The 11425-nt window shown below is 27.1% G+C and overlaps 1 protein-coding gene across 2 annotated transcripts in view; it reads left to right on the top strand.

Moving 5' to 3' along the window:
* SPR (Sex peptide receptor) overlaps window positions 1–7423 on the top strand; it is a gene marked incomplete in the record, with an annotated part of 538241 nt that extends 530818 nt beyond the window's left edge. For both annotated transcript variants that reach the window (XM_067045511.1, XM_067045510.1), the window contains 1 exon segment: window positions 5949–7423.
* Between the last annotated feature and the right edge of the window lie 4002 nt (window positions 7424–11425).

The following is an 11425-nucleotide window of genomic DNA, read 5'->3' as shown; positions in this document are numbered from 1 at the left end:
ATCATCAAAATCCATCGCTCCTGTGAACCAGAAAAGATATCGATTGTCCATATTATATATATGTCCGATTATAATATAGAAAATAATTTTTCTCTAACACATCCATAAACATTATGTGAAGAAGATGATCGGGCGGGGGAATAGGAGTGTGGGATCAGAAAATAAAAAGGCAGAGGTTTTGATTAGACTGAACCTCAGTCCACTCTGCATAAACTCCCCGATGATCAGGTCTTCATTCAGGTCGAAACGTCAGCATGAATAAATAGTTTTTGTTTATCTGAGTTTTTTGCTGACCATATTCTCCGCATGTTAATCTACGGTCTACTATCGACACCTCATTATAAACTTTAATATTTTATTTAATTTTTTTTTTTGTTTTTAAACGACATTATTTATCGAAAACGTTCCTAGTTGTTTCATCATTTAGATAAAGAATACTTATTTTTTATAAGTTGCATTATTCTTGATGCCAGTCATTCATTAAACAATTAATGTTCAACAATACAAGGACCAGAATAAAACTGATGATGTATAATCATGTAATACATCTGTTATATCCTTTACAAGTAACGAATATGAATGTGGAGCTATTAATATTTAGTTATATTTGTTTGGTTATATATATATTTTTTAATATTTACATTATTCATTATATAAAATATTATAACAGTTGAAAAAACTATTATTTATCGTAGTATAATTAAATTTTGTATACAGTTTATGAAAATTATCTTTATCTGGGTGAAAATTATTTATCTCTCCTTTACTAATTTGAAAACTTTTTTTTTTTAATTACCTTAATATTAATTAATTCCTAAACAACAATATGGGTACATTTATTTTTTCACAAATATATTGAGAATGATTCTTACATTGCTTTTCAGTACACTATATTGGATTTTTTTAAACTAATTTTATATTCAAAATTTAGTAGTAGTTAGTAGTAGTAGTAATCAACTATTTATTCAATTTAGGAGCTCTGCTTATGTTAAATTAATATTTCCTAATTCTGTTTTGTAATTGATTGCAATATTTAGATTTTTAGTTATTGTTATTATTTCTTGCACTGCAGCAGGTTTTTTTTATTATATTTAGAATTATTTTTATTCTTGCAGTCGTTTCTATGTCGATAAAGTTTGTCTTTAATACACTGTTAACTCCCTCTTATAATATATTTCTGAGTAGTTTAAACCGTTAATTATATAAAATGCTCCTCCATTTTTATTTATATCTACTTTTTATCTCATTTTACTACCTTTAGGATTTTTTTGTTCTTGTGATTGTTTCTATATTGATAAAGTATGCCTTTTATAGTTCACTCTTCCCATAATATATTTCTGGGCAGTTTAAACATTTAATTTTAATTATAAAATACCTCTTCATTTTTATTTATATTTATTTTTTACTTCATGTTACTACATAAATTACCGAGTTCGTTTGTTGGGTTATAACCGAATTTATGCTATATTTTATAAATATTTCAAGTTTTATTTAAATTTTGAGATAACTTGTTTATATAATATACCTTTTTTAGATTTCAAAATATTTATGCTTGGTACCATTTTGATTTCCTCTTTTTTTTATTTAATTTGTTATTTATATTTATTATGGAACCACATGCTTTTCTTATAATATCTATTGGGTAAAAATAATACATATAAATAGTTCATATATTTTATTGTATTTATATATGTTGTTGTAATTATTTAGACTTAGACATATTTTAAACATAATTATCTTTTGATTTTTTTATGTCACAATTCAATCTTTATGGCTAATATTAGAAGAAATAAAATCTGTTGAGAGCACCAAAAACTATCATGGTTCAAGATACCTTAAATAGATAGTATAATACAAGAATATTTAAAGTTTATATGATTTATTTAGATTGTTCTTTCTCTAGAATGAGGGAATTATATTCATTTCTGGTTCTTAAAAATTTATATATAAAATGAATATGTAATAAAACCACAAGGTGCATTATTATCCCTTGATATATCCTTATATTGGAAGGACTTTATTACAGCCATGAGAATAATACTATACACTACGGCTAACAAGGTGTCGTCAAGAACAAATCAGCTTCTCATGTGACCAATGATCATGTTTCGGAATAGGATATCGTAATTTTCAATTGGTGCATAACTTTGCCAGAAGGTATTTGATACATCACTATAATATAGGCATTTTATTAGATGCGTTATTTTTAATATACATTATTAGATAAGATTATTTTTAATCTGCGTATCTTTTTTAATTTATTTCCCTGTATTACTTGAGAACGAACAATTAAGGACAAGAATATACACAGTTTATTCAAAATAATTTGGCCTGGGATATTTCATGTTACGTGAAGTTCTGTAGAGGATATGGTGCAATACGACAAATTCTTGAAATTAGTGGTATTCATTAATGTCTAAAAAACATGAAAACATTTCATTAGTAGATATCGCTGCTCTGGAAGCATAATGACGCAACTCTAAACTTAGTAAAAATTCATTTTGCTTTAAGGCTCAAAAATGTATTAACCATATCTTTTTAATCCATTTTTAAGCCATCCAACACAATACAGTCAATTTCACACAATTTTATAGTTGTGTCATTATACTTCTGGAGGTGCGTACAAGAGGATGCATATGTAGAGGAAGTGTACCCTCCCTAGAACCCCCATTTTCATTATATCTATGATCTAATAGTTTCTGAGATTCGTTACTTTTCTCAAGATGGCTCAATTTGACAAATGTAAGATGTCAAACTTGTGTAAAAACTGCTTTGGGGTGATTAAAATATCTAATACTAATTCGATTTACTGAGTTAATATTGAACTGTTTACATTTAGATCATAGTTAAGTATGTTTTTCATTGTTAATGACTAAGTTATATTATTCATAAAATACATTGTTAGTGAGATGGCTGCGTTAAAGTTACAATTCAGTGGTGAAAAATTGAAATACTTTTGTCACTTAGATGTATTTGATTGATATATTTCAATATTCTTCTTAAAATTAAAATTATCACCTTTACTCTCCGTCGTAAACCTCTACCCTCTTGTCCTACAGTATCTTTTCTAAATACTCCACTAACGCCTGTTGAACAGATTCGATACTTAGGACTCCATCTTGACAAAAGACTTACTTGGAATCCACACACAAGACTGAAACGACAAGTTACTTCTCGTAGATTCCGATTGCTACAACACTTACTTGACAAACGCTCTAAACTTCCCATTCACTACAAAAAATTAGTATACACTACGATAATCAGACCAATTTGGACATATGGAATTGAGCTCTGGGACTCTGCCAAACCATCAAATTCCTCCCGCATCGAATCCTTAAAATCCTAATTCCTACGTAAAATCCTTGGTTCTCCTTATTACGTTACAAATAAACTCATTCACAAAGACCTTAACATCCCATTCGTTGCAGGTTTGGCCCTAAACAGATATGCGTCTTTTCATTCCAAACTCCTTAACCATCCTAACCCATTAATTCTTAATATTTCATCCTTAACAATCCCTGATAATCCTCCGAGACGTCTGAAATGGAGATGGCCACGGGACCTTCTAATTTAAATTAATGTTTGAAGTACCACCAATGGGTGGTTCTCAAGATTTTCAAATGTATATGAAACATTTTAATTACTTAAAAATCTAAACTACTAGGATATGTGGTAAGTATCCTATGGCAACCGTGCTACTTGGTACCTAGGTTATTGCCATAATAAGATTAGACCTGTCCGTTATCTCGAAAGTGGAAAATCCCCCGTCTCAAACAGGGCTTCATGCCAGCGACGAAATCTTTAATACCCAACCATCAGGATCCGCCGACTTACCACCATAAGGTTTTTGAAAGCACTTACAGTTTTTAATCAATTTAATTAAATTTAAATTCTTTCTTTTTTTGCGAAACATTGTTTTTAAAATCCATCGCTCCTGGGAGCGGGAAGAGTAATTAATTGAAGATTATTATAAATAGTGGATAAATCAATTGTTTGAAATTGAATAACGTTTTATTCGAAAAACGCCCCAAGTCTCTTAGATATGAATCACGGAATAGCATATTTTCTTAAGATCCCACAAAACCTCGAATTCTACCGAGTTTATTTATTTAAAGCCAAGTCCTAATAGAATTGAATCGGTTTGTTCAACTGAAGTTGTAGAAGTTCGTTATACAAATTGCTTTACTAAATTATCCCATTACTTTGATTGGTTTAGTTTCAGGCTGTTTTGATTGTTTGGTCCTAACGAAATTAGATAAAATTAATGGCAGTAAATTTAAGATCATATACAGTTTCAACTGAAATGCTCCTGATTAATAATAACTTCCTATTCGCGCTAGTATAAACTTTTCTCCTTAGTTGTTTGAATCTGAACATGATTGTCTATGGAAGGTAGAGAGAGAAGGTTTATATTCATGCAAGAATTAAAAACAAAAATTGTATGAACGTTTCCCTTGCTAGCCTCTGTTATGCAAAAGGCTCTCCTATTTGGCCCAAAGTTGAAGGAAAGCTAGAATTAGTGTAAAAATTGTCTCCTATCAATTTTATCCAAACTTGTCAAAAAATTGTCATTTTTTTATAACCTATATTTTTAAGTTGTGAGCGCACTTACCAGGTGCATTTTCTGAGGCTTTGGACAGTGCCAATTAAAAATATAGTATTCAACAATTTTTGTAAGTGTTATCTGGATAGTACTAGAATTATTCGTGTCACATTTCATCAAAATCTGAGAAGTGGGTGTCATAATTGGGTTGATTTAACTTGGAATGATGACCCATATTACAACATCATGTAGTCAGTAATTGAAATAAACACTTTTTTTATTTGATAATAATTTCAAGAAATTTAATAACACCTCATACTTCTTTGCATTTTGCTGTCATTTCTTGAAACAACTTTGTGAATATCTTTATCTACAGTCCAGTTTCATTCCTATTATCTGTAATTTTATTTTAACATTTGATGTGACTATCTATTATTAACATTTTTTAAAGTAGACTTTATGATATTTTACGATTTCTTAAGGTGCATTTTACAATATTAAAACTTTGACTATTTTGTGTTAAATTACTTTAAAATATTTCATTATCATATTGCTTCCAATATTTATAATTTTAAATTTGCATCATAATTGCTTTTTCATTGAAAATTACCCTTATTCAATTATCTTAATCATTTAAAAAACTTGTTTCATTACCTTTTTCTTGCTACTATTCTATTCTTCTCAATATTCATCTTGTTATATTATTATCTCCATTATTTATTTTTTGGCATAAACTACATTGTTTTTTTGTCCTATCTTTTTTTCTATATTTTACTGTTGTCTATCATAATTTATTATTACTCCTTTATTATCTAATTGTCTTGAATAATTTACTATTTTTATATTACAATTACCTGTATGTTTCCTGGACTGTTTCTTGATATTGACTAACAGTATAGGGCAAAAAGTAATTGCAATTATATTTGACTGTAATTAGTAACTTACTTTGGCTCAACTACTTATAGTAATTTCAGCTCAATACTTTGACAATTTTAATAAACAAATATGTTTTTGTTTATCTGTCTTTTTTTGCTGACTGCACCCTCGACCATCTTCTCCTCATATTAATCTACAGTCAACTATTACCACCTTATTATTACAGTGGATCATAATGTAGTTACAAATTACAAATTAAAATTTTAATTTCATTTTCATGCTTTGAAATTACGTTTATTGAAAATTAATTGTAATTACAATAACTTTTTACACAACACTTTTAGGTGACCCATATCCTCCTAATAAATAGTTTTCCCCCTTACTATCCAAAAAATTTACATAAATAAGCCCATTTAAAAAAAATATATATAATCAATCCTCATGAAAAATAATCCTTACAGGAAATTATTCTATTTCATTTTATATATATAATAACAATAATAAATATACATATATTTTTTCATTTCAGGAACAAAAATTCAACGACAGCTAGAAAAGCAGAGAAGGTAGAAGTTGGACTTTAAGGTGAAAAGGTTAATGTTATTATGATTCTAGTTTATAATAAGAAATAGCTGATAAGTTTGTGATATGTAAATATAACAATATGCTTTTAGCTCTTATTACCATTGCTTTTTAAAAATTGACATACATGTCAGTCTATACTGGTTCAGTTTTAAAATCTTATTAAGTAGTTGTAAATTTTACAAAAACATCAAGCAAAATAAACTAAAGTAAAGTTCTAATAATATTTGTGTATGTGCCATCAATATGGATATTATTATTTATAACCACAGTGTGGTACCAGATGTTTATAGAACTTTAAAAATATCATTATAGCTAGTTCCAAAAGTATTATGACTATCATCAAAATGGCCTGCAGTTGCACATATTGGTTTGGGAACAGAAAATTATAATCAGTCCATTAGTTTGATGACAGTCAAAATTCATGGAGCAAATGTTATGTTTCAAGAAATTAAAATTTTATTCAATGTTATTCCTATAATCTTAATAAATTAATTATTTCTAATTTATAGTGCGTAATTTGAATTTCAAGTTTGATGCAATAAGTGATTTGAAGAAACTGATTGCAGTTTGGTAATGTTTCTTGGAATTACTTAATGTTATATATTTTATTTTCATTGTATTTTGTATATTATTTGAAAATGTATATGATGTAAACATAATATTATATTGTTATACACCCTTCTAATTTTACAAATTGCTTATAATATTATATTATATTATTATACACCCTTACAATTTTACAAATATTAGTAGATAATGAAAAATAACTACCACATTTTGGAGGTATTTTTTTAAAAATAATAAAGGATATTTCTTCTGATTCTTATTCATATTATCTTTTATCACTGGACTATGTCAGATGCCAGCTTATAGATCCATATTCACAAATCTCCATTCAATATCAACTGCAGTTTCCTACTCCAGTTTATTTCTTTTCTGTCAAAGGTTTTCTTAATATCTACCTCCCAAACATATCTGGACATACTCCGAGATCTTCTCCCTCATACTTCACTTTCCAATATGGTCTTAGTTCTCTAACTATTTACAAGCATGACCAAACTATCACCACACAATTTTACTTTATCATCATCTCAACTGGTCTTACATTTAGAGTTTTTGTAGTATTTTTTATCCTGCTGCTGCTTCCTTTTCCTTTAACATTACTGTAGAATTGCATCTCCATGGTCTGAGATTAACTCTTATGTTTTTCGGTAATGTTCTGGATACTTTCTGTAGTTGATCAAAATAGAAAAAACAAAGAAAAAAATCTATTAATAATATTTAATGTTGTAATATTACAGTAAATACACATATAAAGGATATTTCAAAAATTACATAAGTTGTCTACAACTTCAAATTTCATGAAAAGGATGTTTTAATAAACTGTTATTAATTACTGATAATTAATTTAGTAGTGTAGTTTGGATTAATTAATAAATTAGTAATTTAGCTATAGATGCAAAATTTGAAAAAAATTATTCTTAGAATAATTTTTTATCACATTTAAGTATTATTCATAAATTAATCCTAAAACTATTTCATTTAAGATAATGAATATTTTCCCTATTGTTAAACACTTCAATATAAAATGTTAATTTTAACCTGTTACAAGACATGGTTATAATCCCTCAATCAAGCTGTCTTATTAAAAATCAATAAAACTGTAAAAAATAGTAATTATTAAATAAACTATAAAACAAGTGGAAGTCAAATAGATATTTCTTTTTCAATGTCAATTTAAAAATAAAAATTGCCCGAATTTTAGTGAATATTGTATTATTATTATAAAGTGTGTTAACTAAGTTATTATTTATTGATTATATGAAAGTAAATACATCATAGTATTTTCAAGTATATAAATATACTTCATTAAGAAAATCTCTTAAAATTTTCCATGCGTGGTTCACCATTATAAAAAATGAATATGATGGCAACAAATCTGGGAAGTATTGCCTATTATCTAGATTTGGATATTGCCTCCATATCTAATATATAAATAAAAATATATTTTTTCATGAATCTTGAACATAGGAATGAGTTTTGTATGTTCTAATTACACTGAATTTCTCTGTGGTTCATTACCTATAAACATTACTATTATGAGTAACATTGAATAAGATTTTTAAATAAAAAAATAAATAAATTTGTAAATCTGTATATTTTTATGAATGATAATTTAGTTAAAATTATCATAGTTTATTAGCTATAGTTAAGTGTAAGTTAAAATATGACATAATTTAAATATGTATTTTTATTGTCTGTGAAACATTGTTATTAATCAAAAAAGAATTGATACCATGGGAATGTGATGTACTAATTTTTAAAGAATGAATTGTGCATTAATCAAGCTTGTATAGACCTGTAAATATTTGACTATGTTTAAAATTTCTAAGATAACAATGTTCAACTTCTTCTAATAATCATATTTATATGGTAAATGATAGATGTATTTTGTAAATAGCATTTAATTTACCAAAGATATAAATTAACATGGTGTAGTAGTATTATTATATTGATGTATAGACTGTACACAGCTAAGTGTTAAATAAATTATTAAATATATTCAGTATCATTTAAATGTTGTATGTTAAGCAATGTAAGCATATATTAACTGTAGATGAGGGAAGAGACTTTGAGAAAACCTGAGCCCCCTAAATTTCTCAGATTCTCCTCCCTGAGTAGAGTAACTTTGTGATAAATAAAAAAAAAAAATTAAATGTGACTATATAAAGTTCATAATGATAACAGGACTTCTTAAAGTGTTATCTTTACCGCATGTGGTATTATAAATTAGACTTCTTTCTTATATGTGTATATTAATCATAATTCGTGCACAATTTGATTGTTTTATGGTGTTCAATAAACTCATCACGAAATAACTTTGTTTTAATATTGTCTACTAATGAATCATATTTTTCTCATTTACAGAATATGAATTAACTTCAACTTCAATGAAAATATTTCAAACTTATATTCAATTATCAATCCTCAGACAAAAAACTCTTCAATAATACTTTATTTCAATTATAGTAGGTGTTGGCATCACAGAAACTGACTTTCATATTTAAATAATTTTTATTCATTAATAATATTACCAATCTTATTGTTTTGTATAGGTTAAATGAGAATAGTTTAACATATATATATTGGAAGAATATATTTATTTTAATAGATAATTAAGGATAAGCTGTGACTTTTAAGCAATTCAATGGAATAAAACAGGTCAGATGTGTTAAATAATATTAATGTTAAATATTAAACTAAAGAATTGATGATTAAAATAATAAATTTAACTGATTCCATTAAGAGACTTTTTTATGAAATATTTAAATAATTCAAAGGTTTCTATTAATCTTTTGATTGATCACGGTAATTTAATGAGATAAATGTATTGAAATATCCCAGCTTGGAATTAAAGGGTTTCATACCCATATCTATTCATACAACATAATACTACCTCAGATGTGGACAACTAATTTAAATAAATTATTAATTCAAAAAATCACTTTTCTGTAATATTAATTAAAACTTAAGGTGAAAGATAGTTGTCAACCGAATTAGATTGAGATGAATATTTTCCTTAGTTGAAGGCAAAAGTAAATTAAAACAAGGCTTCTAACAGTAGGGTATTGTTAAAAAATACATGAAGGAAGAGAATAGTCTGCAAAAAGATCAAATGTGGATGATACCTGTAAATCTAGGCCAACATGTGGAGTGCAGAGACCCAGTGTGAAATTTTATCAGGTTCTCTTTGCTCATCCCTCCAAATTGGCCAGTAAGTTATTTTCCCAAGTTTGTAAATTTTATATCTGTTTAATTCCACCAATAATCGATAAATTTTGAATCTCTAGCTAGGTTGTTGCATTTATAATTATTGAAAATAATATTTTACTAACTTTAATCTTTGACCACCTGGCTATGGCAACATGGGCTAATGTCCTGACTGTTTGACCGTATGACTCCTCCAGGATTAATATTTTTATGCTTTGATATAAATAGATATGTATGAACAATCAAATCTGTATTCCTCTTAATTTTACTTTTTTAAATTAGTGAATTGGTGGTAAATGATAACCATTTTATTGATCAAAATTAAAAAGCTTATAAAAGCTTAACGACAATATCTTCATATCAAAGAAATCACTATTTTTTAGTAAAAAATAATTGTATCCTCTATCTTGCTAATGTTCATATATTCTTCAATGTAGCAATTTCTAGGGGGGAGGGGGAAAGGAAACACCATTAAACTTCATGATTATCTGAGTGATTAATATAAATTTTATTTTTAAAGATTGTTAACAGTATTTTATGTGCAATTTTATGGATGGATTTGAAAATGGACTAGTTGAGGTCTGAAATGTTATCCGATTCACTATTAAAATATGTATGATGTTTAAAGGTTAAATTTTTCCAAGATATTGCTCTATTGAATTATTAATTATTGTTCTGTGTTCTATTTTCATTCTAATAAGGGAATTATTTTTAAGACTGAAATAGAAACGTGATTTTGAATAGGGTTATGTAATGTTTCAAGAAAATTTTTGTATTTTTTATTTTTTTTTTTTTTGTCCTCTCTTGGTGGTTTTCATAGAAATCCTCACTTTTTGTTTTATAAATATGTTTATAATCATGTATTAAATTCTAATAATAGTTTAGCACTAACAGATCACTAAAGTCCAGTTAGTACATTATTCATTCAAATCAATAACGACATTTTGACACAGAAATGCATGTATTATTTTTTTAGTTAGTTAGTTAGTATACCCCTCTGTAATGGAGAAAACTGTCAAACTCGTGGGTCTCCTCTGTATAGAGGTTTCATTGTTAATTAATTAAACTATTCTAAGAAAAAATAAATTGAATGATTTCTGCTCCATGAAAGAAAAAGGGAGGCTAAGACCAATATAGTTTCCTGACAACAACGATCATGTACTAGATGAAGGAGATGAATAATGGTTGAGTTATAGGTCCTGCCCAAAATAAAATATAACTTTATTTTCTTGCAAAATATAGAATAATTCTGTTGCCATACTAAATTAAAAATGAATAGTTTTAGAATATCTTTCCCTGAATATCTTAGTAGTAACTTACTAGAACATATCATAACTATCATGTCATTAAAAATAGTGACCAGAGCCATAGTAGTAGTAGTATTTTATAAAAGGAGAGATACAGAGACTCGGGAGAAGATAGGTTTACTTACATTACTTCAACAATTGGGCAAATTACAGCTATTAACCAATTATACCTTATTAATAGTACTACTATTTTCCTGAATGAATTTTAGGCTACAAAGGGAGCTTGGATAAAAACCTTCAAATTAAGAAAACTAAACACTTAAACCTTGGGCGTAGGCAGGATTTCGCCAAGGAGGCAGCAGACCTCAGCCCATTACATATATAAATATACATATATTCTAAA

Source organism: Halyomorpha halys, unplaced genomic scaffold (assembly GCF_000696795.3).
Source record: "Halyomorpha halys isolate HHAL.00 unplaced genomic scaffold, Hhal_1.1 Scaffold48.1, whole genome shotgun sequence".
In the NCBI taxonomy this organism is placed as follows: Eukaryota; Metazoa; Arthropoda; class Insecta; order Hemiptera; family Pentatomidae; genus Halyomorpha; species Halyomorpha halys.
The sequence above is the reverse complement of the archived record's forward strand: the minus strand, read 5'-3'. Positions and strand labels throughout refer to the sequence as shown.